Below are 23,993 nucleotides of genomic sequence, written 5' to 3'. Positions count from 1 at the left end.
TTATGGAAGCTCCGAGTAATGATGTCTTTCAGGGAGGCCCCTCCCCCTTTACGGAATCTTGGAGGTGGGCCCACCATCTGCGTGTTGCCAGTGGCCAGGAACCCCTGCGCCAACTTGGTCTGTTCCAACTCATACTTACCTGGCAGGGGTGATACAATGATCAAGAAGGTTGTTTGCCCAGGGCGAGGCTCGGCCATTGCACATCCGGTCGTGCTGACCCCTGCGAATTCCTCAAATGTGGGAATCTCGACTGCACAATTTCTGGTAGTGGGGGACTGCGTTCGCGCTCTCCCCTGATTTTGATGGTGTAAAGAAAAGACAGAGCGACTAGTGGAACGTGGACAATGCTCTCTGTGGGACACCATGGCTCATTTCTTTGCTTTCTGTGCCATGTTCTGCCGTACGTTCGCTCTTTTGCTCGGCTTCTCCGTCGGAGGAGTCTAGATTTAGTGCGTGCCTCCTGTCCACTATCTAGCCGGGATAATTTAGATGCAGCCTTGGCACTTCACCGGGAGAGGTCGCTGTTATGGAAGCTCCGAGTAATGATGTCTTTCAGGGAGGCCCCTCCCCCTTTACGGAATCTTGGAGGTGGGCCCACCATCTGCGTGTTGCCAGTGGCCAGGAACCCCTGCGCCAACTTGGTCTGTTCCAACTCATACTTACCTGGCAGGGGTGATACAATGATCAAGAAGGTTGTTTGCCCAGGGCGAGGCTCGGCCATTGCACATCCGGTCGTGCTGACCCCTGCGAATTCCTCAAATGTGGGAATCTCGACTGCACAATTTCTGGTAGTGGGGGACTGCGTTCGCGCTCTCCCCTGATTTTGATGGTGTAAAGAAAAGACAGAGCGACTAGTGGAACGTGGACAATGCTCTCTGTGGGACACCATGGCTCATTTCTTTGCTTTCTGTGCCATGTTCTGCCGTACGTTCGCTCTTTTGCTCGGCTTCTCCGTCGGAGGAGTCTAGATTTAGTGCGTGCCTCCTGTCCACTATCTAGCCGGGATAATTTAGATGCAGCCTTGGCACTTCACCGGGAGAGGTCGCTGTTATGGAAGCTCCGAGTAATGATGTCTTTCAGGGAGGCCCCTCCCCCTTTACGGAATCTTGGAGGTGGGCCCACCATCTGCGTGTTGCCAGTGGCCAGGAACCCCTGCGCCAACTTGGTCTGTTCCAACTCATACTTACCTGGCAGGGGTGATACAATGATCAAGAAGGTTGTTTGCCCAGGGCGAGGCTCGGCCATTGCACATCCGGTCGTGCTGACCCCTGCGAATTCCTCAAATGTGGGAATCTCGACTGCACAATTTCTGGTAGTGGGGGACTGCGTTCGCGCTCTCCCCTGATTTTGATGGTGTAAAGAAAAGACAGAGCGACTAGTGGAACGTGGACAATGCTCTCTGTGGGACACCATGGCTCATTTCTTTGCTTTCTGTGCCATGTTCTGCCGTACGTTCGCTCTTTTGCTCGGCTTCTCCGTCGGAGGAGTCTAGATTTAGTGCGTGCCTCCTGTCCACTATCTAGCCGGGATAATTTAGATGCAGCCTTGGCACTTCACCGGGAGAGGTCGCTGTTATGGAAGCTCCGAGTAATGATGTCTTTCAGGGAGGCCCCTCCCCCTTTACGGAATCTTGGAGGTGGGCCCACCATCTGCGTGTTGCCAGTGGCCAGGAACCCCTGCGCCAACTTGGTCTGTTCCAACTCATACTTACCTGGCAGGGGTGATACAATGATCAAGAAGGTTGTTTGCCCAGGGCGAGGCTCGGCCATTGCACATCCGTTCGTGCTGACCCCTGCGAATTCCTCAAATGTGGGAATCTCGACTGCACAATTTCTGGTAGTGGGGGACTGCGTTCGCGCTCTCCCCTGATTTTGATGGTGTAAAGAAAAGACAGAGCGACTAGTGGAACGTGGACAATGCTCTCTGTGGGACACCGTGGCTCATTTCTTTGCTTTCTGTGCCATGTTCTGCCGTACGTTCGCTCTTTTGCTCGGCTTCTCCGTCGGAGGAGTCTAGATTTAGTGCGTGCCTCCTGTCCACTATCTAGCCGGGATAATTTAGATGCAGCCTTGGCACTTCACCGGTAGAGGTCGCTGTTATGGAAGCTCCGAGTAATGATGTCTTTCAGGGAGGCCCCTCCCCCTTTACGGTATCTTGGAGGTGGGCCCACCATCTGCGTGTTGCCAGTGGCCAGGAACCCCTGCGCCAACTTGGTCTGTTCCAACTCATACTTACCTGGCAGGGGTGATACAATGATCAAGAAGGTTGTTTGCCCAGGGCGAGGCTCGGCCATTGCACATCCGGTCGTGCTGACCCCTGCGAATTCCTCAAATGTGGGAATCTCGACTGCACAATTTCTGGTAGTGGGGGACTGCGTTCGCGCTCTCCCCTGATTTTGATGGTGTAAAGAAAAGACAGAGCGACTAGTGGAACGTGGACAATGCTCTCTGTGCGACACCGTGGCTCATTTCTTTGCTTTCTGTGCCATGTTCTGCCGTACGTTCGCTCTTTTGCTCGGCTTCTCCGTCGGAGGAGTCTAGATTTAGTGCGTGCCTCCTGTCCACTATCTAGCCGGGATAATTTAGATGAAGCCTTGGCACTTCACCGGGAGAGGTCGCTGTTATGGAAGCTCCGAGTAATGATGTCTTTCAGGGAGGCCCCTCCCCCTTTACGGAATCTTGGAGGTGGGCCCACCATCTGCGTGTTGCCAGTGGCCAGGAACCCCTGCGCCAACTTGGTCTGTTCCAACTCATACTTACCTGGCAGGGGTGATACAATGATCAAGAAGGTTGTTTGCCCAGGGCGAGGCTCGGCCATTGCACATCCGGTCGTGCTGACCCCTGCGAATTCCTCAAATGTGGGAATCTCGACTGCACAATTTCTGGTAGTGGGGGACTGCGTTCGCGCTCTCCCCTGATTTTGATGGTGTAAAGAAAAGACAGAGCGACTAGTGGAACGTGGACAATGCTCTCTGTGGGACACCGTGGCTCATTTCTTTGCTTTCTGTGCCATGTTCTGCCGTACGTTCGCTCTTTTGCTCGGCTTCTCCGTCGGAGGAGTCTAGATTTAGTGCGTGCCTCCTGTCCACTATCTAGCCGGGATAATTTAGATGCAGCCTTGGCACTTCACCGGTAGAGGTCGCTGTTATGGAAGCTCCGAGTAATGATGTCTTTCAGGGAGGCCCCTCCCCCTTTACGGAATCTTGGAGGTGGGCCCACCATCTGCGTGTTGCCAGTGGCCAGGAACCCCTGCGCCAACTTGGTCTGTTCCAACTCATACTTACCTGGCAGGGGTGATACAATGATCAAGAAGGTTGTTTGCCCAGGGCGAGGCTCGGCCATTGCACATCCGGTCGTGCTGACCCCTGCGAATTCCTCAAATGTGGGAATCTCGACTGCACAATTTCTGGTAGTGGGGGACTGCGTTCGCGCTCTCCCCTGATTTTGATGGTGTAAAGAAAAGACAGAGCGACTAGTGGAACGTGGACAATGCTCTCTGTGGGACACCGTGGCTCATTTCTTTGCTTTCTGTGCCATGTTCTGCCGTACGTTCGCTCTTTTGCTCGGCTTCTCCGTCGGAGGAGTCTAGATTTAGTGCGTGCCTCCTGTCCACTATCTAGCCGGGATAATTTAGATGCAGCCTTGGCACTTCACCGGGAGAGGTCGCTGTTATGGAAGCTCCGAGTAATGATGTCTTTCAGGGAGGCTCCTCCCCCTTTACGGAATCTTGGAGGTGGGCCCACCATCTGCGTGTTGCCAGTGGCCAGGAACCCCTGCGCCAACTTGGTCTGTTCCAACTCATACTTACCTGGCAGGGGTGATACAATGATCGATCAAGAAGGTTGTTTGCCCAGGGCGAGGCTCGGCCATTGCACATCCGGTCGTGCTGACCCCTGCGAATTCCTCAAATGTGGGAATCTCGACTGCACAATTTCTGGTAGTGGGGGACTGCGTTCGCGCTCTCCCCTGATTTTGATGGTGTAAAGAAAAGACAGAGCGACTAGTGGAACGTGGACAATGCTCTCTGTGGGACACCGTGGCTCATTTCTTTGCTTTCTGTGCCATGTTCTGCCGTACGTTCGCTCTTTTGCTCGGCTTCTCCGTCGGAGGAGTCTAGATTTAGTGCGTGCCTCCTGTCCACTATCTAGCCGGGATAATTTAGATGCAGCCTTGGCACTTCACCGGGAGAGGTCGCTGTTATGGAAGCTCCGAGTAATGATGTCTTTCAGGGAGGCCCCTCCCCCTTTACGGAATCTTGGAGGTGGGCCCACCATCTGCGTGTTGCCAGTGGCCAGGAACCCCTGCGCCAACTTGGTCTGTTCCAACTCATACTTACCTGGCAGGGGTGATACAATGATCAAGAAGGTTGTTTGCCCAGGGCGAGGCTCGGCCATTGCACATCCGGTCGTGCTGACCCCTGCGAATTCCTCAAATGTGGGAATCTCGACTGCACAATTTCTGGTAGTGGGGGACTGCGTTCGCGCTCTCCCCTGATTTTGATGGTGTAAAGAAAAGACAGAGCGACTAGTGGAACGTGGACAATGCTCTCTGTGGGACACCATGGCTCATTTCTTTGCTTTCTGTGCCATGTTCTGCCGTACGTTCGCTCTTTTGCTCGGCTTCTCCGTCGGAGGAGTCTAGATTTAGTGCGTGCCTCCTGTCCACTATCTAGCCGGGATAATTTAGATGCAGCCTTGGCACTTCACCGGGAGAGGTCGCTGTTATGGAAGCTCCGAGTAATGATGTCTTTCAGGGAGGCCCCTCCCCCTTTACGGAATCTTGGAGGTGGGCCCACCATCTGCGTGTTGCCAGTGGCCAGGAACCCCTGCGCCAACTTGGTCTGTTCCAACTCATACTTACCTGGCAGGGGTGATACAATGATCAAGAAGGTTGTTTGCCCAGGGCGAGGCTCGGCCATTGCACATCCGGTCGTGCTGACCCCTGCGAATTCCTCAAATGTGGGAATCTCGACTGCACAATTTCTGGTAGTGGGGGACTGCGTTCGCGCTCTCCCCTGATTTTGATGGTGTAAAGAAAAGACAGAGCGACTAGTGGAACGTGGACAATGCTCTCTGTGGGACACCATGGCTCATTTCTTTGCTTTCTGTGCCATGTTCTGCCGTACGTTCGCTCTTTTGCTCGGCTTCTCCGTCGGAGGAGTCTAGATTTAGTGCGTGCCTCCTGTCCACTATCTAGCCGGGATAATTTAGATGCAGCCTTGGCACTTCACCGGGAGAGGTCGCTGTTATGGAAGCTCCGAGTAATGATGTCTTTCAGGGAGGCCCCTCCCCCTTTACGGAATCTTGGAGGTGGGCCCACCATCTGCGTGTTGCCAGTGGCCAGGAACCCCTGCGCCAACTTGGTCTGTTCCAACTCATACTTACCTGGCAGGGGTGATACAATGATCAAGAAGGTTGTTTGCCCAGGGCGAGGCTCGGCCATTGCACATCCGGTCGTGCTGACCCCTGCGAATTCCTCAAATGTGGGAATCTCGACTGCACAATTTCTGGTAGTGGGGGACTGCGTTCGCGCTCTCCCCTGATTTTGATGGTGTAAAGAAAAGACAGAGCGACTAGTGGAACGTGGACAATGCTCTCTGTGGGACACCATGGCTCATTTCTTTGCTTTCTGTGCCATGTTCTGCCGTACGTTCGCTCTTTTGCTCGGCTTCTCCGTCGGAGGAGTCTAGATTTAGTGCGTGCCTCCTGTCCACTATCTAGCCGGGATAATTTAGATGCAGCCTTGGCACTTCACCGGGAGAGGTCGCTGTTATGGAAGCTCCGAGTAATGATGTCTTTCAGGGAGGCCCCTCCCCCTTTACGGAATCTTGGAGGTGGGCCCACCATCTGCGTGTTGCCAGTGGCCAGGAACCCCTGCGCCAACTTGGTCTGTTCCAACTCATACTTACCTGGCAGGGGTGATACAATGATCAAGAAGGTTGTTTGCCCAGGGCGAGGCTCGGCCATTGCACATCCGGTCGTGCTGACCCCTGCGAATTCCTCAAATGTGGGAATCTCGACTGCACAATTTCTGGTAGTGGGGGACTGCGTTCGCGCTCTCCCCTGATTTTGATGGTGTAAAGAAAAGACAGAGCGACTAGTGGAACGTGGACAATGCTCTCTGTGGGACACCATGGCTCATTTCTTTGCTTTCTGTGCCATGTTCTGCCGTACGTTCGCTCTTTTGCTCGGCTTCTCCGTCGGAGGAGTCTAGATTTAGTGCGTGCCTCCTGTCCACTATCTAGCCGGGATAATTTAGATGCAGCCTTGGCACTTCACCGGGAGAGGTCGCTGTTATGGAAGCTCCGAGTAATGATGTCTTTCAGGGAGGCCCCTCCCCCTTTACGGAATCTTGGAGGTGGGCCCACCATCTGCGTGTTGCCAGTGGCCAGGAACCCCTGCGCCAACTTGGTCTGTTCCAACTCATACTTACCTGGCAGGGGTGATACAATGATCAAGAAGGTTGTTTGCCCAGGGCGAGGCTCGGCCATTGCACATCCGGTCGTGCTGACCCCTGCGAATTCCTCAAATGTGGGAATCTCGACTGCACAATTTCTGGTAGTGGGGGACTGCGTTCGCGCTCTCCCCTGATTTTGATGGTGTAAAGAAAAGACAGAGCGACTAGTGGAACGTGGACAATGCTCTCTGTGGGACACCATGGCTCATTTCTTTGCTTTCTGTGCCATGTTCTGCCGTACGTTCGCTCTTTTGCTCGGCTTCTCCGTCGGAGGAGTCTAGATTTAGTGCGTGCCTCCTGTCCACTATCTAGCCGGGATAATTTAGATGCAGCCTTGGCACTTCACCGGGAGAGGTCGCTGTTATGGAAGCTCCGAGTAATGATGTCTTTCAGGGAGGCCCCTCCCCCTTTACGGAATCTTGGAGGTGGGCCCACCATCTGCGTGTTGCCAGTGGCCAGGAACCCCTGCGCCAACTTGGTCTGTTCCAACTCATACTTACCTGGCAGGGGTGATACAATGATCAAGAAGGTTGTTTGCCCAGGGCGAGGCTCGGCCATTGCACATCCGGTCGTGCTGACCCCTGCGAATTCCTCAAATGTGGGAATCTCGACTGCACAATTTCTGGTAGTGGGGGACTGCGTTCGCGCTCTCCCCTGATTTTGATGGTGTAAAGAAAAGACAGAGCGACTAGTGGAACGTGGACAATGCTCTCTGTGGGACACCGTGGCTCATTTCTTTGCTTTCTGTGCCATGTTCTGCCGTACGTTCGCTCTTTTGCTCGGCTTCTCCGTCGGAGGAGTCTAGATTTAGTGCGTGCCTCCTGTCCACTATCTAGCCGGGATAATTTAGATGCAGCCTTGGCACTTCACCGGGAGAGGTCGCTGTTATGGAAGCTCCGAGTAATGATGTCTTTCAGGGAGGCCCCTCCCCCTTTACGGAATCTTGGAGGTGGGCCCACCATCTGCGTGTTGCCAGTGGCCAGGAACCCCTGCGCCAACTTGGTCTGTTCCAACTCATACTTACCTGGCAGGGGTGATACAATGATCAAGAAGGTTGTTTGCCCAGGGCGAGGCTCGGCCATTGCACATCCGGTCGTGCTGACCCCTGCGAATTCCTCAAATGTGGGAATCTCGACTGCACAATTTCTGGTAGTGGGGGACTGCGTTCGCGCTCTCCCCTGATTTTGATGGTGTAAAGAAAAGACAGAGCGACTAGTGGAACGTGGACAATGCTCTCTGTGGGACACCATGGCTCATTTCTTTGCTTTCTGTGCCATGTTCTGCCGTACGTTCGCTCTTTTGCTCGGCTTCTCCGTCGGAGGAGTCTAGATTTAGTGCGTGCCTCCTGTCCACTATCTAGCCGGGATAATTTAGATGCAGCCTTGGCACTTCACCGGGAGAGGTCGCTGTTATGGAAGCTCCGAGTAATGATGTCTTTCAGGGAGGCCCCTCCCCCTTTACGGAATCTTGGAGGTGGGCCCACCATCTGCGTGTTGCCAGTGGCCAGGAACCCCTGCGCCAACTTGGTCTGTTCCAACTCATACTTACCTGGCAGGGGTGATACAATGATCAAGAAGGTTGTTTGCCCAGGGCGAGGCTCGGCCATTGCACATCCGGTCGTGCTGACCCCTGCGAATTCCTCAAATGTGGGAATCTCGACTGCACAATTTCTGGTAGTGGGGGACTGCGTTCGCGCTCTCCCCTGATTTTGATGGTGTAAAGAAAAGACAGAGCGACTAGTGGAACGTGGACAATGCTCTCTGTGGGACACCATGGCTCATTTCTTTGCTTTCTGTGCCATGTTCTGCCGTACGTTCGCTCTTTTGCTCGGCTTCTCCGTCGGAGGAGTCTAGATTTAGTGCGTGCCTCCTGTCCACTATCTAGCCGGGATAATTTAGATGCAGCCTTGGCACTTCACCGGGAGAGGTCGCTGTTATGGAAGCTCCGAGTAATGATGTCTTTCAGGGAGGCCCCTCCCCCTTTACGGAATCTTGGAGGTGGGCCCACCATCTGCGTGTTGCCAGTGGCCAGGAACCCCTGCGCCAACTTGGTCTGTTCCAACTCATACTTACCTGGCAGGGGTGATACAATGATCAAGAAGGTTGTTTGCCCAGGGCGAGGCTCGGCCATTGCACATCCGGTCGTGCTGACCCCTGCGAATTCCTCAAATGTGGGAATCTCGACTGCACAATTTCTGGTAGTGGGGGACTGCGTTCGCGCTCTCCCCTGATTTTGATGGTGTAAAGAAAAGACAGAGCGACTAGTGGAACGTGGACAATGCTCTCTGTGGGACACCATGGCTCATTTCTTTGCTTTCTGTGCCATGTTCTGCCGTACGTTCGCTCTTTTGCTCGGCTTCTCCGTCGGAGGAGTCTAGATTTAGTGCGTGCCTCCTGTCCACTATCTAGCCGGGATAATTTAGATGCAGCCTTGGCACTTCACCGGGAGAGGTCGCTGTTATGGAAGCTCCGAGTAATGATGTCTTTCAGGGAGGCCCCTCCCCCTTTACGGAATCTTGGAGGTGGGCCCACCATCTGCGTGTTGCCAGTGGCCAGGAACCCCTGCGCCAACTTGGTCTGTTCCAACTCATACTTACCTGGCAGGGGTGATACAATGATCAAGAAGGTTGTTTGCCCAGGGCGAGGCTCGGCCATTGCACATCCGGTCGTGCTGACCCCTGCGAATTCCTCAAATGTGGGAATCTCGACTGCACAATTTCTGGTAGTGGGGGACTGCGTTCGCGCTCTCCCCTGATTTTGATGGTGTAAAGAAAAGACAGAGCGACTAGTGGAACGTGGACAATGCTCTCTGTGGGACACCATGGCTCATTTCTTTGCTTTCTGTGCCATGTTCTGCCGTACGTTCGCTCTTTTGCTCGGCTTCTCCGTCGGAGGAGTCTAGATTTAGTGCGTGCCTCCTGTCCACTATCTAGCCGGGATAATTTAGATGCAGCCTTGGCACTTCACCGGGAGAGGTCGCTGTTATGGAAGCTCCGAGTAATGATGTCTTTCAGGGAGGCCCCTCCCCCTTTACGGAATCTTGGAGGTGGGCCCACCATCTGCGTGTTGCCAGTGGCCAGGAACCCCTGCGCCAACTTGGTCTGTTCCAACTCATACTTACCTGGCAGGGGTGATACAATGATCAAGAAGGTTGTTTGCCCAGGGCGAGGCTCGGCCATTGCACATCCGGTCGTGCTGACCCCTGCGAATTCCTCAAATGTGGGAATCTCGACTGCACAATTTCTGGTAGTGGGGGACTGCGTTCGCGCTCTCCCCTGATTTTGATGGTGTAAAGAAAAGACAGAGCGACTAGTGGAACGTGGACAATGCTCTCTGTGGGACACCGTGGCTCATTTCTTTGCTTTCTGTGCCATGTTCTGCCGTACGTTCGCTCTTTTGCTCGGCTTCTCCGTCGGAGGAGTCTAGATTTAGTGCGTGCCTCCTGTCCACTATCTAGCCGGGATAATTTAGATGCAGCCTTGGCACTTCACCGGGAGAGGTCGCTGTTATGGAAGCTCCGAGTAATGATGTCTTTCAGGGAGGCCCCTCCCCCTTTACGGAATCTTGGAGGTGGGCCCACCATCTGCGTGTTGCCAGTGGCCAGGAACCCCTGCGCCAACTTGGTCTGTTCCAACTCATACTTACCTGGCAGGGGTGATACAATGATCAAGAAGGTTGTTTGCCCAGGGCGAGGCTCGGCCATTGCACATCCGGTCGTGCTGACCCCTGCGAATTCCTCAAATGTGGGAATCTCGACTGCACAATTTCTGGTAGTGGGGGACTGCGTTCGCGCTCTCCCCTGATTTTGATGGTGTAAAGAAAAGACAGAGCGACTAGTGGAACGTGGACAATGCTCTCTGTGGGACACCGTGGCTCATTTCTTTGCTTTCTGTGCCATGTTCTGCCGTACGTTCGCTCTTTTGCTCGGCTTCTCCGTCGGAGGAGTCTAGATTTAGTGCGTGCCTCCTGTCCACTATCTAGCCGGGATAATTTAGATGCAGCCTTGGCACTTCACCGGGAGAGGTCGCTGTTATGGAAGCTCCGAGTAATGATGTCTTTCAGGGAGGCCCCTCCCCCTTTACGGAATCTTGGAGGTGGGCCCACCATCTGCGTGTTGCCAGTGGCCAGGAACCCCTGCGCCAACTTGGTCTGTTCCAACTCATACTTACCTGGCAGGGGTGATACAATGATCAAGAAGGTTGTTTGCCCAGGGCGAGGCTCGGCCATTGCACATCCGGTCGTGCTGACCCCTGCGAATTCCTCAAATGTGGGAATCTCGACTGCACAATTTCTGGTAGTGGGGGACTGCGTTCGCGCTCTCCCCTGATTTTGATGGTGTAAAGAAAAGACAGAGCGACTAGTGGAACGTGGACAATGCTCTCTGTGGGACACCGTGGCTCATTTCTTTGCTTTCTGTGCCATGTTCTGCCGTACGTTCGCTCTTTTGCTCGGCTTCTCCGTCGGAGGAGTCTAGATTTAGTGCGTGCCTCCTGTCCACTATCTAGCCGGGATAATTTAGATGCAGCCTTGGCACTTCACCGGGAGAGGTCGCTGTTATGGAAGCTCCGAGTAATGATGTCTTTCAGGGAGGCCCCTCCCCCTTTACGGAATCTTGGAGGTGGGCCCACCATCTGCGTGTTGCCAGTGGCCAGGAACCCCTGCGCCAACTTGGTCTGTTCCAACTCATACTTACCTGGCAGGGGTGATACAATGATCAAGAAGGTTGTTTGCCCAGGGCGAGGCTCGGCCATTGCACATCCGGTCGTGCTGACCCCTGCGAATTCCTCAAATGTGGGAATCTCGACTGCACAATTTCTGGTAGTGGGGGACTGCGTTCGCGCTCTCCCCTGATTTTGATGGTGTAAAGAAAAGACAGAGCGACTAGTGGAACGTGGACAATGCTCTCTGTGGGACACCGTGGCTCATTTCTTTGCTTTCTGTGCCATGTTCTGCCGTACGTTCGCTCTTTTGCTCGGCTTCTCCGTCGGAGGAGTCTAGATTTAGTGCGTGCCTCCTGTCCACTATCTAGCCGGGATAATTTAGATGCAGCCTTGGCACTTCACCGGGAGAGGTCGCTGTTATGGAAGCTCCGAGTAATGATGTCTTTCAGGGAGGCCCCTCCCCCTTTACGGAATCTTGGAGGTGGGCCCACCATCTGCGTGTTGCCAGTGGCCAGGAACCCCTGCGCCAACTTGGTCTGTTCCAACTCATACTTACCTGGCAGGGGTGATACAATGATCAAGAAGGTTGTTTGCCCAGGGCGAGGCTCGGCCATTGCACATCCGGTCGTGCTGACCCCTGCGAATTCCTCAAATGTGGGAATCTCGACTGCACAATTTCTGGTAGTGGGGGACTGCGTTCGCGCTCTCCCCTGATTTTGATGGTGTAAAGAAAAGACAGAGCGACTAGTGGAACGTGGACAATGCTCTCTGTGGGACACCGTGGCTCATTTCTTTGCTTTCTGTGCCATGTTCTGCCGTACGTTCGCTCTTTTGCTCGGCTTCTCCGTCGGAGGAGTCTAGATTTAGTGCGTGCCTCCTGTCCACTATCTAGCCGGGATAATTTAGATGCAGCCTTGGCACTTCACCGGGAGAGGTCGCTGTTATGGAAGCTCCGAGTAATGATGTCTTTCAGGGAGGCCCCTCCCCCTTTACGGAATCTTGGAGGTGGGCCCACCATCTGCGTGTTGCCAGTGGCCAGGAACCCCTGCGCCAACTTGGTCTGTTCCAACTCATACTTACCTGGCAGGGGTGATACAATGATCAAGAAGGTTGTTTGCCCAGGGCGAGGCTCGGCCATTGCACATCCGGTCGTGCTGACCCCTGCGAATTCCTCAAATGTGGGAATCTCGACTGCACAATTTCTGGTAGTGGGGGACTGCGTTCGCGCTCTCCCCTGATTTTGATGGTGTAAAGAAAAGACAGAGCGACTAGTGGAACGTGGACAATGCTCTCTGTGGGACACCGTGGCTCATTTCTTTGCTTTCTGTGCCATGTTCTGCCGTACGTTCGCTCTTTTGCTCGGCTTCTCCGTCGGAGGAGTCTAGATTTAGTGCGTGCCTCCTGTCCACTATCTAGCCGGGATAATTTAGATGCAGCCTTGGCACTTCACCGGGAGAGGTCGCTGTTATGGAAGCTCCGAGTAATGATGTCTTTCAGGGAGGCCCCTCCCCCTTTACGGAATCTTGGAGGTGGGCCCACCATCTGCGTGTTGCCAGTGGCCAGGAACCCCTGCGCCAACTTGGTCTGTTCCAACTCATACTTACCTGGCAGGGGTGATACAATGATCAAGAAGGTTGTTTGCCCAGGGCGAGGCTCGGCCATTGCACATCCGGTCGTGCTGACCCCTGCGAATTCCTCAAATGTGGGAATCTCGACTGCACAATTTCTGGTAGTGGGGGACTGCGTTCGCGCTCTCCCCTGATTTTGATGGTGTAAAGAAAAGACAGAGCGACTAGTGGAACGTGGACAATGCTCTCTGTGGGACACCGTGGCTCATTTCTTTGCTTTCTGTGCCATGTTCTGCCGTACGTTCGCTCTTTTGCTCGGCTTCTCCGTCGGAGGAGTCTAGATTTAGTGCGTGCCTCCTGTCCACTATCTAGCCGGGATAATTTAGATGCAGCCTTGGCACTTCACCGGGAGAGGTCGCTGTTATGGAAGCTCCGAGTAATGATGTCTTTCAGGGAGGCCCCTCCCCCTTTACGGAATCTTGGAGGTGGGCCCACCATCTGCGTGTTGCCAGTGGCCAGGAACCCCTGCGCCAACTTGGTCTGTTCCAACTCATACTTACCTGGCAGGGGTGATACAATGATCAAGAAGGTTGTTTGCCCAGGGCGAGGCTCGGCCATTGCACATCCGGTCGTGCTGACCCCTGCGAATTCCTCAAATGTGGGAATCTCGACTGCACAATTTCTGGTAGTGGGGGACTGCGTTCGCGCTCTCCCCTGATTTTGATGGTGTAAAGAAAAGACAGAGCGACTAGTGGAACGTGGACAATGCTCTCTGTGGGACACCGTGGCTCATTTCTTTGCTTTCTGTGCCATGTTCTGCCGTACGTTCGCTCTTTTGCTCGGCTTCTCCGTCGGAGGAGTCTAGATTTAGTGCGTGCCTCCTGTCCACTATCTAGCCGGGATAATTTAGATGCAGCCTTGGCACTTCACCGGGAGAGGTCGCTGTTATGGAAGCTCCGAGTAATGATGTCTTTCAGGGAGGCCCCTCCCCCTTTACGGAATCTTGGAGGTGGGCCCACCATCTGCGTGTTGCCAGTGGCCAGGAACCCCTGCGCCAACTTGGTCTGTTCCAACTCATACTTACCTGGCAGGGGTGATACAATGATCAAGAAGGTTGTTTGCCCAGGGCGAGGCTCGGCCATTGCACATCCGGTCGTGCTGACCCCTGCGAATTCCTCAAATGTGGGAATCTCGACTGCACAATTTCTGGTAGTGGGGGACTGCGTTCGCGCTCTCCCCTGATTTTGATGGTGTAAAGAAAAGACAGAGCGACTAGTGGAACGTGGACAATGCTCTCTGTGGGACACCGTGGCTCATTTCTTTGCTTTCTGTGCCATGTTCTGCCGTACGTTCGCTCTTTTGCTCGGCTTCTCCGTCGGAGGAGTCTAGATTTAGTGCGTGCCTCCTGTCCACTATCTAGCCGGGATAATTTAGATGCAGCCTTGGCACTTCACCGGGAGAGGTCGCTGTTATGGAAGCTCCGAGTAATGATGTCTTTCAGGGAGGCCCCTCCCCCTTTACGGAATCTTGGAGGTGGGCCCACCATCTGCGTGTTGCCAGTGGCCAGGAACCCCTGCGCCAACTTGGTCTGTTCCAACTCATACTTACCTGGCAGGGGTGATACAATGATCAAGAAGGTTGTTTGCCCAGGGCGAGGCTCGGCCATTGCACATCCGGTCGTGCTGACCCCTGCGAATTCCTCAAATGTGGGAATCTCGACTGCACAATTTCTGGTAGTGGGGGACTGCGTTCGCGCTCTCCCCTGATTTTGATGGTGTAAAGAAAAGACAGAGCGACTAGTGGAACGTGGACAATGCTCTCTGTGGGACACCATGGCTCATTTCTTTGCTTTCTGTGCCATGTTCTGCCGTACGTTCGCTCTTTTGCTCGGCTTCTCCGTCGGAGGAGTCTAGATTTAGTGCGTGCCTCCTGTCCACTATCTAGCCGGGATAATTTAGATGCAGCCTTGGCACTTCACCGGGAGAGGTCGCTGTTATGGAAGCTCCGAGTAATGATGTCTTTCAGGGAGGCCCCTCCCCCTTTACGGAATCTTGGAGGTGGGCCCACCATCTGCGTGTTGCCAGTGGCCAGGAACCCCTGCGCCAACTTGGTCTGTTCCAACTCATACTTACCTGGCAGGGGTGATACAATGATCAAGAAGGTTGTTTGCCCAGGGCGAGGCTCGGCCATTGCACATCCGGTCGTGCTGACCCCTGCGAATTCCTCAAATGTGGGAATCTCGACTGCACAATTTCTGGTAGTGGGGGACTGCGTTCGCGCTCTCCCCTGATTTTGATGGTGTAAAGAAAAGACAGAGCGACTAGTGGAACGTGGACAATGCTCTCTGTGGGACACCATGGCTCATTTCTTTGCTTTCTGTGCCATGTTCTGCCGTACGTTCGCTCTTTTGCTCGGCTTCTCCGTCGGAGGAGTCTAGATTTAGTGCGTGCCTCCTGTCCACTATCTAGCCGGGATAATTTAGATGCAGCCTTGGCACTTCACCGGGAGAGGTCGCTGTTATGGAAGCTCCGAGTAATGATGTCTTTCAGGGAGGCCCCTCCCCCTTTACGGAATCTTGGAGGTGGGCCCACCATCTGCGTGTTGCCAGTGGCCAGGAACCCCTGCGCCAACTTGGTCTGTTCCAACTCATACTTACCTGGCAGGGGTGATACAATGATCAAGAAGGTTGTTTGCCCAGGGCGAGGCTCGGCCATTGCACATCCGGTCGTGCTGACCCCTGCGAATTCCTCAAATGTGGGAATCTCGACTGCACAATTTCTGGTAGTGGGGGACTGCGTTCGCGCTCTCCCCTGATTTTGATGGTGTAAAGAAAAGACAGAGCGACTAGTGGAACGTGGACAATGCTCTCTGTGGGACACCATGGCTCATTTCTTTGCTTTCTGTGCCATGTTCTGCCGTACGTTCGCTCTTTTGCTCGGCTTCTCCGTCGGAGGAGTCTAGATTTAGTGCGTGCCTCCTGTCCACTATCTAGCCGGGATAATTTAGATGCAGCCTTGGCACTTCACCGGGAGAGGTCGCTGTTATGGAAGCTCCGAGTAATGATGTCTTTCAGGGAGGCCCCTCCCCCTTTACGGAATCTTGGAGGTGGGCCCACCATCTGCGTGTTGCCAGTGGCCAGGAACCCCTGCGCCAACTTGGTCTGTTCCAACTCATACTTACCTGGCAGGGGTGATACAATGATCAAGAAGGTTGTTTGCCCAGGGCGAGGCTCGGCCATTGCACATCCGTTCGTGCTGACCCCTGCGAATTCCTCAAATGTGGGAATCTCGACTGCACAATTTCTGGTAGTGGGGGACTGCGTTCGCGCTCTCCCCTGATTTTGATGGTGTAAAGAAAAGACAGAGCGACTAGTGGAACGTGGACAATGCTCTCTGTGGGACACCGTGGCTCATTTCTTTGCTTTCTGTGCCATGTTCTGCCGTACGTTCGCTCTTTTGCTCGGCTTCTCCGTCGGAGGAGTCTAGATTTAGTGCGTGCCTCCTGTCCACTATCTAGCCGGGATAATTTAGATGCAGCCTTGGCACTTCACCGGGAGAGGTCGCTGTTATGGAAGCTCCGAGTAATGATGTCTTTCAGGGAGGCCCCTCCCCCTTTACGGAATCTTGGAGGTGGGCCCACCATCTGCGTGTTGCCAGTGGCCAGGAACCCCTGCGCCAACTTGGTCTGTTCCAACTCATACTTACCTGGCAGGGGTGATACAATGATCAAGAAGGTTGTTTGCCCAGGGCGAGGCTCGGCCATTGCACATCCGGTCGTGCTGACCCCTGCGAATTCCTCAAATGTGGGAATCTCGACTGCACAATTTCTGGTAGTGGGGGACTGCGTTCGCGCTCTCCCCTGATTTTGATGGTGTAAAGAAAAGACAGAGCGACTAGTGGAACGTGGACAATGCTCTCTGTGGGACACCATGGCTCATTTCTTTGCTTTCTGTGCCATGTTCTGCCGTACGTTCGCTCTTTTGCTCGGCTTCTCCGTCGGAGGAGTCTAGATTTAGTGCGTGCCTCCTGTCCACTATCTAGCCGGGATAATTTAGATGCAGCCTTGGCACTTCACCGGGAGAGGTCGCTGTTATGGAAGCTCCGAGTAATGATGTCTTTCAGGGAGGCCCCTCCCCCTTTACGGAATCTTGGAGGTGGGCCCACCATCTGCGTGTTGCCAGTGGCCAGGAACCCCTGCGCCAACTTGGTCTGTTCCAACTCATACTTACCTGGCAGGGGTGATACAATGATCAAGAAGGTTGTTTGCCCAGGGCGAGGCTCGGCCATTGCACATCCGGTCGTGCTCACCCCTGCGAATTCCTCAAATGTGGGAATCTCGACTGCACAATTTCTGGTAGTGGGGGACTGCGTTCGCGCTCTCCCCTGATTTTGATGGTGTAAAGAAAAGACAGAGCGACTAGTGGAACGTGGACAATGCTCTCTGTGGGACACCATGGCTCATTTCTTTGCTTTCTGTGCCATGTTCTGCCGTACGTTCGCTCTTTTGCTCGGCTTCTCCGTCGGAGGAGTCTAGATTTAGTGCGTGCCTCCTGTCCACTATCTAGCCGGGATAATTTAGATGCAGCCTTGGCACTTCACCGGGAGAGGTCGCTGTTATGGAAGCTCCGAGTAATGATGTCTTTCAGGGAGGCCCCTCCCCCTTTACGGAATCTTGGAGGTGGGCCCACCATCTGCGTGTTGCCAGTGGCCAGGAACCCCTGCGCCAACTTGGTCTGTTCCAACTCATACTTACCTGGCAGGGGTGATACAATGATCAAGAAGGTTGTTTGCCCAGGGCGAGGCTCGGCCATTGCACATCCGGTCGTGCTGACCCCTGCGAATTCCTCAAATGTGGGAATCTCGACTGCACAATTTCTGGTAGTGGGGGACTGCGTTCGCGCTCTCCCCTGATTTTGATGGTGTAAAGAAAAGACAGAGCGACTAGTGGAACGTGGACAATGCTCTCTGTGGGACACCATGGCTCATTTCTTTGCTTTCTGTGCCATGTTCTGCCGTACGTTCGCTCTTTTGCTCGGCTTCTCCGTCGGAGGAGTCTAGATTTAGTGCGTGCCTCCTGTCCACTATCTAGCCGGGATAATTTAGATGCAGCCTTGGCACTTCACCGGGAGAGGTCGCTGTTATGGAAGCTCCGAGTAATGATGTCTTTCAGGGAGGCCCCTCCCCCTTTACGGAATCTTGGAGGTGGGCCCACCATCTGCGTGTTGCCAGTGGCCAGGAACCCCTGCGCCAACTTGGTCTGTTCCAACTCATACTTACCTGGCAGGGGTGATACAATGATCAAGAAGGTTGTTTGCCCAGGGCGAGGCTCGGCCATTGCACATCCGGTCGTGCTGACCCCTGCGAATTCCTCAAATGTGGGAATCTCGACTGCACAATTTCTGGTAGTGGGGGACTGCGTTCGCGCTCTCCCCTGATTTTGATGGTGTAAAGAAAAGACAGAGCGACTAGTGGAACGTGGACAATGCTCTCTGTGGGACACCATGGCTCATTTCTTTGCTTTCTGTGCCATGTTCTGCCGTACGTTCGCTCTTTTGCTCGGCTTCTCCGTCGGAGGAGTCTAGATTTAGTGCGTGCCTCCTGTCCACTATCTAGCCGGGATAATTTAGATGCAGCCTTGGCACTTCACCGGGAGAGGTCGCTGTTATGGAAGCTCCGAGTAATGATGTCTTTCAGGGAGGCCCCTCCCCCTTTACGGAATCTTGGAGGTGGGCCCACCATCTGCGTGTTGCCAGTGGCCAGGAACCCCTGCGCCAACTTGGTCTGTTCCAACTCATACTTACCTGGCAGGGGTGATAAAATGATCAAGAAGGTTGTTTGCCCAGGGCGAGGCTCGGCCATTGCACATCCGGTCGTGCTGACCCCTGCGAATTCCTCAAATGTGGGAATCTCGACTGCACAATTTCTGGTAGTGGGGGACTGCGTTCGCGCTCTCCCCTGATTTTGATGGTGTAAAGAAAAGACAGAGCGACTAGTGGAACGTGGACAATGCTCTCTGTGGGACACCGTGGCTCATTTCTTTGCTTTCTGTGCCATGTTCTGCCGTACGTTCGCTCTTTTGCTCGGCTTCTCCGTCGGAGGAGTCTAGATTTAGTGCGTGCCTCCTGTCCACTATCTAGCCGGGATAATTTAGATGCAGCCTTGGCACTTCACCGGTAGAGGTCGCTGTTATGGAAGCTCCGAGTAATGATGTCTTTCAGGGAGGCCCCTCCCCCTTTACGGAATCTTGGAGGTGGGCCCACCATCTGCGTGTTGCCAGTGGCCAGGAACCCCTGCGCCAACTTGGTCTGTTCCAACTCATACTTACCTGGCAGGGGTGATACAATGATCAAGAAGGTTGTTTGCCCAGGGCGAGGCTCGGCCATTGCACATCCGGTCGTGCTGACCCCTGCGAATTCCTCAAATGTGGGAATCTCGACTGCACAATTTCTGGTAGTGGGGGACTGCGTTCGCGCTCTCCCCTGATTTTGATGGTGTAAAGAAAAGACAGAGCGACTAGTGGAACGTGGACAATGCTCTCTGTGGGACACCGTGGCTCATTTCTTTGCTTTCTGTGCCATGTTCTGCCGTACGTTCGCTCTTTTGCTCGGCTTCTCCGTCGGAGGAGTCTAGATTTAGTGCGTGCCTCCTGTCCACTATCTAGCCGGGATAATTTAGATGCAGCCTTGGCACTTCACCGGGAGAGGTCGCTGTTATGGAAGCTCCGAGTAATGATGTCTTTCAGGGAGGCCCCTCCCCCTTTACGGAATCTTGGAGGTGGGCCCACCATCTGCGTGTTGCCAGTGGCCAGGAACCCCTGCGCCAACTTGGTCTGTTCCAACTCATACTTACCTGGCAGGGGTGATACAATGATCAAGAAGGTTGTTTGCCCAGGGCGAGGCTCGGCCATTGCACATCCGGTCGTGCTGACCCCTGCGAATTCCTCAAATGTGGGAATCTCGACTGCACAATTTCTGGTAGTGGGGGACTGCGTTCGCGCTCTCCCCTGATTTTGATGGTGTAAAGAAAAGACAGAGCGACTAGTGGAACGTGGACAATGCTCTCTGTGGGACACCGTGGCTCATTTCTTTGCTTTCTGTGCCATGTTCTGCCGTACGTTCGCTCTTTTGCTCGGCTTCTCCGTCGGAGGAGTCTAGATTTAGTGCGTGCCTCCTGTCCACTATCTAGCCGGGATAATTTAGATGCAGCCTTGGCACTTCACCGGGAGAGGTCGCTGTTATGGAAGCTCCGAGTAATGATGTCTTTCAGGGAGGCCCCTCCCCCTTTACGGAATCTTGGAGGTGGGCCCACCATCTGCGTGTTGCCAGTGGCCAGGAACCCCTGCGCCAACTTGGTCTGTTCCAACTCATACTTACCTGGCAGGGGTGATACAATGATCAAGAAGGTTGTTTGCCCAGGGCGAGGCTCGGCCATTGCACATCCGGTCGTGCTGACCCCTGCGAATTCCTCAAATGTGGGAATCTCGACTGCACAATTTCTGGTAGTGGGGGACTGCGTTCGCGCTCTCCCCTGATTTTGATGGTGTAAAGAAAAGACAGAGCGACTAGTGGAACGTGGACAATGCTCTCTGTGGGACACCGTGGCTCATTTCTTTGCTTTCTGTGCCATGTTCTGCCGTACGTTCGCTCTTTTGCTCGGCTTCTCCGTCGGAGGAGTCTAGATTTAGTGCGTGCCTCCTGTCCACTATCTAGCCGGGATAATTTAGATGCAGCCTTGGCACTTCACCGGGAGAGGTCGCTGTTATGGAAGCTCCGAGTAATGATGTCTTTCAGGGAGGCCCCTCCCCCTTTACGGAATCTTGGAGGTGGGCCCACCATCTGCGTGTTGCCAGTGGCCAGGAACCCCTGCGCCAACTTGGTCTGTTCCAACTCATACTTACCTGGCAGGGGTGATACAATGATCAAGAAGGTTGTTTGCCCAGGGCGAGGCTCGGCCATTGCACATCCGGTCGTGCTGACCCCTGCGAATTCCTCAAATGTGGGAATCTCGACTGCACAATTTCTGGTAGTGGGGGACTGCGTTCGCGCTCTCCCCTGATTTTGATGGTGTAAAGAAAAGACAGAGCGACTAGTGGAACGTGGACAATGCTCTCTGTGGGACACCATGGCTCATTTCTTTGCTTTCTGTGCCATGTTCTGCCGTACGTTCGCTCTTTTGCTCGGCTTCTCCGTCGGAGGAGTCTAGATTTAGTGCGTGCCTCCTGTCCACTATCTAGCCGGGATAATTTAGATGCAGCCTTGGCACTTCACCGGGAGAGGTCGCTGTTATGGAAGCTCCGAGTAATGATGTCTTTCAGGGAGGCCCCTCCCCCTTTACGGAATCTTGGAGGTGGGCCCACCATCTGCGTGTTGCCAGTGGCCAGGAACCCCTGCGCCAACTTGGTCTGTTCCAACTCATACTTACCTGGCAGGGGTGATACAATGATCAAGAAGGTTGTTTGCCCAGGGCGAGGCTCGGCCATTGCACATCCGGTCGTGCTGACCCCTGCGAATTCCTCAAATGTGGGAATCTCGACTGCACAATTTCTGGTAGTGGGGGACTGCGTTCGCGCTCTCCCCTGATTTTGATGGTGTAAAGAAAAGACAGAGCGACTAGTGGAACGTGGACAATGCTCTCTGTGGGACACCATGGCTCATTTCTTTGCTTTCTGTGCCATGTTCTGCCGTACGTTCGCTCTTTTGCTCGGCTTCTCCGTCGGAGGAGTCTAGATTTAGTGCGTGCCTCCTGTCCACTATCTAGCCGGGATAATTTAGATGCAGCCTTGGCACTTCACCGGGAGAGGTCGCTGTTATGGAAGCTCCGAGTAATGATGTCTTTCAGGGAGGCCCCTCCCCCTTTACGGAATCTTGGAGGTGGGCCCACCATCTGCGTGTTGCCAGTGGCCAGGAACCCCTGCGCCAACTTGGTCTGTTCCAACTCATACTTACCTGGCAGGGGTGATAAAATGATCAAGAAGGTTGTTTGCCCAGGGCGAGGCTCGGCCATTGCACATCCGGTCGTGCTGACCCCTGCGAATTCCTCAAATGTGGGAATCTCGACTGCACAATTTCTGGTAGTGGGGGACTGCGTTCGCGCTCTCCCCTGATTTTGATGGTGTAAAGAAAAGACAGAGCGACTAGTGGAACGTGGACAATGCTCTCTGTGGGACACCGTGGCTCATTTCTTTGCTTTCTGTGCCATGTTCTGCCGTACGTTCGCTCTTTTGCTCGGCTTCTCCGTCGGAGGAGTCTAGATTTAGTGCGTGCCTCCTGTCCACTATCTAGCCGGGATAATTTAGATGCAGCCTTGGCACTTCACCGGTAGAGGTCGCTGTTATGGAAGCTCCGAGTAATGATGTCTTTCAGGGAGGCCCCTCCCCCTTTACGGAATCTTGGAGGTGGGCCCACCATCTGCGTGTTGCCAGTGGCCAGGAACCCCTGCGCCAACTTGGTCTGTTCCAACTCATACTTACCTGGCAGGGGTGATACAATGATCAAGAAGGTTGTTTGCCCAGGTATCTTGACGGCTGGAGTGCAAGGACTGAAGCATGGCGTTACCTGGACAAAGGAGGAATGCTGCAAGATTCGAATTGTTGGAAGATCTGGAGATGGATCGATTGCAGTTTAGTCGCCAGATCCTGCAAAAAGAATTGGGATTTCCAACAAATCAACTGGATTATGTCTTTGCTTTCCCTGGTAAGAAGATTTTTGAAGTCATTTTTGCAAGTTTAAGGATTTTTGAACTGTGCTGTGAGAGATTTGATAAAAAGAAGAAGGATTCTGCAGCCTTTCAGAAGATTGTTTTCATACCTTTGTCAGAGAGAGATTTAAAGATCGTCCATGTCGTGATGTATTCTGAAAAAGTGAAGATTGAGGACATTAGCACATGGTTAATGAGGTATGCCACAGTTCTTTCTGGATTTGAAGTAAAAGATGTGGATGGAATTAAAACGGGGGAACGAAGATTCCAAGTCAGGCTGAAAAGAATCGGTGATGGGATTCAACATCTACCCAATAATATCCAGATTGGTTCTTTTAGAGGCTCTGTTTTTTATGTAGGACAACCGAAGGAATGCAGGCGTTGTAGAAGCAAAGAGCATCTCGCGGCCCAATGCACTGTGGAGGTCTGTAGAATATGTAAGAGCACAGAACATACTGCCTCACAGTGCACTGCTTCTACAGTTTGTAATCTTTGCCTTTCACAAGACCACAGGTTTAAAGATTGTCCACGAGCCTATGCAAACCGTGTTAAAATGTGTGCTCCCCCCTCAGAAACGGAGTATAGTGCCACCATTGTTCAACACATGGAGGTAGTAACTTTGGAAGCACATGCTTCCAACATGGCTACCACCTCACCTGAATCTGATTACAACAATCAGCCTGATTTGGCTGAAACACAAGGAACAGTTTTTCTCCCCTCTCTCTTTTCAAGTGAGGTTGATACTAACCCAAACCAACAAATGAATGAGGCCACAGCTAAAGGAAGTTTGGACCCCTTCAGTCCATCAGAAGACATGGAAAGTGAAACATCCTGTTCAGAAAGTTCATCCGAGTCTTCGGCCGCCCTCAATGAGAGCCCAGATGGATCTGTAATTCCACCCTCACAAGCCGAAGGATTCCTGGGAACTACAGAAATCGGAGCAGAGAGTCCTTTGGAGTCAATCGTTTCCAACATTGGGGAGAACCCCTCTACAAGTTCACCATCTACAAGTTCACCATCTGCTTTCCCTGTGTCTCCCTCTGGTGGAGGAAACGTAGAAGACAAAAGGGAGAGAGTCCTCACCACCTCCTCTGGGGAGGCACAGTGGGGGGCTGAGATCAACTGGTCGCCCAAATCCCCTCTAGAAACCCCATTCTTAGAGCCTGATGAGGTCTTAGGGTTCTCCACAGCAACTCAAATGAAAGAAAGTTCTTTACAATCAAATACCTCCTCAGCAAGTCTAGCAAATAAAAAGAAACATGCAAAAAAAAGGAAGAAGACTCGCCATGAACATTGATATCCTTCCTAGTTCCCCTAATGGACACTTTAAAAACAACATCTATTAATGTACGTGGCATAAATGATAGAGTGAAATGTGAGGCAGTTTTTGAACATCTACAAACCTTAAAAAGTGACATTTATTTCTTACAGGAATGTTGGCTTTCATATAAAGATAATTATAAAACCTTCCAAGGACGATGGACACATGGGCCTTCTGTGTGGTCAGGAGATAACTCCAACAGAGCGTCTGGAGTAGGAATACTTTTTAGAGCTCATAATATTGAGGTCCAGAAAATTCAAATTATACAGGATGGAAGACTGATCTGTGTCGATA

General features: G+C 53.2%; 42 non-coding genes across 42 annotated transcripts; all 42 read left to right on the top strand.

Moving 5' to 3' along the window:
- The first annotated feature begins 131 nt into the window (after window positions 1–131).
- LOC143105179 (U1 spliceosomal RNA) lies at window positions 132–296 on the top strand. The gene has a single exon (XR_012983313.1). It is a non-coding gene; the product is annotated as a U1 spliceosomal RNA (small nuclear RNA).
- A 359-nt stretch (window positions 297–655) lies between these two features.
- On the top strand, window positions 656–820 carry LOC143105178 (U1 spliceosomal RNA). The gene has a single exon (XR_012983312.1). It is a non-coding gene; the product is annotated as a U1 spliceosomal RNA (small nuclear RNA).
- Window positions 821–1,179: 359 nt separating this feature from the next.
- On the top strand, window positions 1,180–1,344 carry LOC143105177 (U1 spliceosomal RNA). The gene has a single exon (XR_012983311.1). It is a non-coding gene; the product is annotated as a U1 spliceosomal RNA (small nuclear RNA).
- Window positions 1,345–1,703: 359 nt separating this feature from the next.
- Window positions 1,704–1,868, top strand: LOC143105258 (U1 spliceosomal RNA). Its single transcript, XR_012983388.1, has one exon. It is a non-coding gene; the product is annotated as a U1 spliceosomal RNA (small nuclear RNA).
- Window positions 1,869–2,227: 359 nt separating this feature from the next.
- Window positions 2,228–2,392, top strand: LOC143105174 (U1 spliceosomal RNA). Its single transcript, XR_012983309.1, has one exon. It is a non-coding gene; the product is annotated as a U1 spliceosomal RNA (small nuclear RNA).
- A 359-nt stretch (window positions 2,393–2,751) lies between these two features.
- Window positions 2,752–2,916, top strand: LOC143105173 (U1 spliceosomal RNA). The gene has a single exon (XR_012983308.1). It is a non-coding gene; the product is annotated as a U1 spliceosomal RNA (small nuclear RNA).
- Window positions 2,917–3,275: 359 nt separating this feature from the next.
- Window positions 3,276–3,440, top strand: LOC143105172 (U1 spliceosomal RNA). Its single transcript, XR_012983307.1, has one exon. It is a non-coding gene; the product is annotated as a U1 spliceosomal RNA (small nuclear RNA).
- A 359-nt stretch (window positions 3,441–3,799) lies between these two features.
- On the top strand, window positions 3,800–3,968 carry LOC143105272 (U1 spliceosomal RNA). Its single transcript, XR_012983402.1, has one exon. It is a non-coding gene; the product is annotated as a U1 spliceosomal RNA (small nuclear RNA).
- Window positions 3,969–4,327: 359 nt separating this feature from the next.
- On the top strand, window positions 4,328–4,492 carry LOC143105171 (U1 spliceosomal RNA). The gene has a single exon (XR_012983306.1). It is a non-coding gene; the product is annotated as a U1 spliceosomal RNA (small nuclear RNA).
- A 359-nt stretch (window positions 4,493–4,851) lies between these two features.
- LOC143105170 (U1 spliceosomal RNA) lies at window positions 4,852–5,016 on the top strand. Its single transcript, XR_012983305.1, has one exon. It is a non-coding gene; the product is annotated as a U1 spliceosomal RNA (small nuclear RNA).
- Window positions 5,017–5,375: 359 nt separating this feature from the next.
- Window positions 5,376–5,540, top strand: LOC143105169 (U1 spliceosomal RNA). Its single transcript, XR_012983304.1, has one exon. It is a non-coding gene; the product is annotated as a U1 spliceosomal RNA (small nuclear RNA).
- Window positions 5,541–5,899: 359 nt separating this feature from the next.
- LOC143105168 (U1 spliceosomal RNA) lies at window positions 5,900–6,064 on the top strand. Its single transcript, XR_012983303.1, has one exon. It is a non-coding gene; the product is annotated as a U1 spliceosomal RNA (small nuclear RNA).
- Window positions 6,065–6,423: 359 nt separating this feature from the next.
- Window positions 6,424–6,588, top strand: LOC143105167 (U1 spliceosomal RNA). The gene has a single exon (XR_012983302.1). It is a non-coding gene; the product is annotated as a U1 spliceosomal RNA (small nuclear RNA).
- A 359-nt stretch (window positions 6,589–6,947) lies between these two features.
- LOC143105166 (U1 spliceosomal RNA) lies at window positions 6,948–7,112 on the top strand. The gene has a single exon (XR_012983301.1). It is a non-coding gene; the product is annotated as a U1 spliceosomal RNA (small nuclear RNA).
- A 359-nt stretch (window positions 7,113–7,471) lies between these two features.
- LOC143105165 (U1 spliceosomal RNA) lies at window positions 7,472–7,636 on the top strand. The gene has a single exon (XR_012983300.1). It is a non-coding gene; the product is annotated as a U1 spliceosomal RNA (small nuclear RNA).
- Window positions 7,637–7,995: 359 nt separating this feature from the next.
- On the top strand, window positions 7,996–8,160 carry LOC143105163 (U1 spliceosomal RNA). Its single transcript, XR_012983298.1, has one exon. It is a non-coding gene; the product is annotated as a U1 spliceosomal RNA (small nuclear RNA).
- Window positions 8,161–8,519: 359 nt separating this feature from the next.
- LOC143105162 (U1 spliceosomal RNA) lies at window positions 8,520–8,684 on the top strand. The gene has a single exon (XR_012983297.1). It is a non-coding gene; the product is annotated as a U1 spliceosomal RNA (small nuclear RNA).
- Window positions 8,685–9,043: 359 nt separating this feature from the next.
- Window positions 9,044–9,208, top strand: LOC143105161 (U1 spliceosomal RNA). The gene has a single exon (XR_012983296.1). It is a non-coding gene; the product is annotated as a U1 spliceosomal RNA (small nuclear RNA).
- Window positions 9,209–9,567: 359 nt separating this feature from the next.
- LOC143105159 (U1 spliceosomal RNA) lies at window positions 9,568–9,732 on the top strand. The gene has a single exon (XR_012983295.1). It is a non-coding gene; the product is annotated as a U1 spliceosomal RNA (small nuclear RNA).
- A 359-nt stretch (window positions 9,733–10,091) lies between these two features.
- On the top strand, window positions 10,092–10,256 carry LOC143105158 (U1 spliceosomal RNA). Its single transcript, XR_012983294.1, has one exon. It is a non-coding gene; the product is annotated as a U1 spliceosomal RNA (small nuclear RNA).
- Window positions 10,257–10,615: 359 nt separating this feature from the next.
- LOC143105157 (U1 spliceosomal RNA) lies at window positions 10,616–10,780 on the top strand. The gene has a single exon (XR_012983293.1). It is a non-coding gene; the product is annotated as a U1 spliceosomal RNA (small nuclear RNA).
- A 359-nt stretch (window positions 10,781–11,139) lies between these two features.
- On the top strand, window positions 11,140–11,304 carry LOC143105156 (U1 spliceosomal RNA). Its single transcript, XR_012983292.1, has one exon. It is a non-coding gene; the product is annotated as a U1 spliceosomal RNA (small nuclear RNA).
- Window positions 11,305–11,663: 359 nt separating this feature from the next.
- On the top strand, window positions 11,664–11,828 carry LOC143105155 (U1 spliceosomal RNA). Its single transcript, XR_012983291.1, has one exon. It is a non-coding gene; the product is annotated as a U1 spliceosomal RNA (small nuclear RNA).
- A 359-nt stretch (window positions 11,829–12,187) lies between these two features.
- Window positions 12,188–12,352, top strand: LOC143105154 (U1 spliceosomal RNA). The gene has a single exon (XR_012983290.1). It is a non-coding gene; the product is annotated as a U1 spliceosomal RNA (small nuclear RNA).
- Window positions 12,353–12,711: 359 nt separating this feature from the next.
- Window positions 12,712–12,876, top strand: LOC143105153 (U1 spliceosomal RNA). Its single transcript, XR_012983289.1, has one exon. It is a non-coding gene; the product is annotated as a U1 spliceosomal RNA (small nuclear RNA).
- Window positions 12,877–13,235: 359 nt separating this feature from the next.
- LOC143105151 (U1 spliceosomal RNA) lies at window positions 13,236–13,400 on the top strand. Its single transcript, XR_012983287.1, has one exon. It is a non-coding gene; the product is annotated as a U1 spliceosomal RNA (small nuclear RNA).
- A 359-nt stretch (window positions 13,401–13,759) lies between these two features.
- Window positions 13,760–13,924, top strand: LOC143105150 (U1 spliceosomal RNA). The gene has a single exon (XR_012983286.1). It is a non-coding gene; the product is annotated as a U1 spliceosomal RNA (small nuclear RNA).
- A 359-nt stretch (window positions 13,925–14,283) lies between these two features.
- LOC143105149 (U1 spliceosomal RNA) lies at window positions 14,284–14,448 on the top strand. Its single transcript, XR_012983285.1, has one exon. It is a non-coding gene; the product is annotated as a U1 spliceosomal RNA (small nuclear RNA).
- Window positions 14,449–14,807: 359 nt separating this feature from the next.
- LOC143105148 (U1 spliceosomal RNA) lies at window positions 14,808–14,972 on the top strand. Its single transcript, XR_012983284.1, has one exon. It is a non-coding gene; the product is annotated as a U1 spliceosomal RNA (small nuclear RNA).
- Window positions 14,973–15,331: 359 nt separating this feature from the next.
- On the top strand, window positions 15,332–15,496 carry LOC143105147 (U1 spliceosomal RNA). The gene has a single exon (XR_012983283.1). It is a non-coding gene; the product is annotated as a U1 spliceosomal RNA (small nuclear RNA).
- Window positions 15,497–15,855: 359 nt separating this feature from the next.
- On the top strand, window positions 15,856–16,020 carry LOC143105256 (U1 spliceosomal RNA). The gene has a single exon (XR_012983386.1). It is a non-coding gene; the product is annotated as a U1 spliceosomal RNA (small nuclear RNA).
- A 359-nt stretch (window positions 16,021–16,379) lies between these two features.
- Window positions 16,380–16,544, top strand: LOC143105146 (U1 spliceosomal RNA). Its single transcript, XR_012983282.1, has one exon. It is a non-coding gene; the product is annotated as a U1 spliceosomal RNA (small nuclear RNA).
- Window positions 16,545–16,903: 359 nt separating this feature from the next.
- On the top strand, window positions 16,904–17,068 carry LOC143105246 (U1 spliceosomal RNA). Its single transcript, XR_012983377.1, has one exon. It is a non-coding gene; the product is annotated as a U1 spliceosomal RNA (small nuclear RNA).
- Window positions 17,069–17,427: 359 nt separating this feature from the next.
- LOC143105145 (U1 spliceosomal RNA) lies at window positions 17,428–17,592 on the top strand. Its single transcript, XR_012983281.1, has one exon. It is a non-coding gene; the product is annotated as a U1 spliceosomal RNA (small nuclear RNA).
- A 359-nt stretch (window positions 17,593–17,951) lies between these two features.
- LOC143105143 (U1 spliceosomal RNA) lies at window positions 17,952–18,116 on the top strand. Its single transcript, XR_012983280.1, has one exon. It is a non-coding gene; the product is annotated as a U1 spliceosomal RNA (small nuclear RNA).
- Window positions 18,117–18,475: 359 nt separating this feature from the next.
- LOC143105261 (U1 spliceosomal RNA) lies at window positions 18,476–18,640 on the top strand. The gene has a single exon (XR_012983391.1). It is a non-coding gene; the product is annotated as a U1 spliceosomal RNA (small nuclear RNA).
- Window positions 18,641–18,999: 359 nt separating this feature from the next.
- On the top strand, window positions 19,000–19,164 carry LOC143105142 (U1 spliceosomal RNA). Its single transcript, XR_012983279.1, has one exon. It is a non-coding gene; the product is annotated as a U1 spliceosomal RNA (small nuclear RNA).
- A 359-nt stretch (window positions 19,165–19,523) lies between these two features.
- On the top strand, window positions 19,524–19,688 carry LOC143105141 (U1 spliceosomal RNA). Its single transcript, XR_012983278.1, has one exon. It is a non-coding gene; the product is annotated as a U1 spliceosomal RNA (small nuclear RNA).
- A 359-nt stretch (window positions 19,689–20,047) lies between these two features.
- LOC143105139 (U1 spliceosomal RNA) lies at window positions 20,048–20,212 on the top strand. Its single transcript, XR_012983276.1, has one exon. It is a non-coding gene; the product is annotated as a U1 spliceosomal RNA (small nuclear RNA).
- Window positions 20,213–20,571: 359 nt separating this feature from the next.
- On the top strand, window positions 20,572–20,736 carry LOC143105138 (U1 spliceosomal RNA). Its single transcript, XR_012983275.1, has one exon. It is a non-coding gene; the product is annotated as a U1 spliceosomal RNA (small nuclear RNA).
- A 359-nt stretch (window positions 20,737–21,095) lies between these two features.
- LOC143105137 (U1 spliceosomal RNA) lies at window positions 21,096–21,260 on the top strand. The gene has a single exon (XR_012983274.1). It is a non-coding gene; the product is annotated as a U1 spliceosomal RNA (small nuclear RNA).
- A 359-nt stretch (window positions 21,261–21,619) lies between these two features.
- On the top strand, window positions 21,620–21,784 carry LOC143105260 (U1 spliceosomal RNA). Its single transcript, XR_012983390.1, has one exon. It is a non-coding gene; the product is annotated as a U1 spliceosomal RNA (small nuclear RNA).
- The last annotated feature ends 2,209 nt before the right edge of the window (window positions 21,785–23,993 follow it).

This window comes from Alosa pseudoharengus, unplaced genomic scaffold, assembly GCF_046254945.1.
Source record: "Alosa pseudoharengus isolate Yale_2024_CS ecotype anadromous, Long Island Sound unplaced genomic scaffold, YU_APseudo_1.1 YU_APseudo_1.1_scf_5, whole genome shotgun sequence".
NCBI lineage: Eukaryota > Metazoa > Chordata > Actinopteri > Clupeiformes > Clupeidae > Alosa > Alosa pseudoharengus.
Note: the sequence above shows the minus strand (reverse complement) of the source record. Positions and strands in the feature narration are given on the sequence as shown.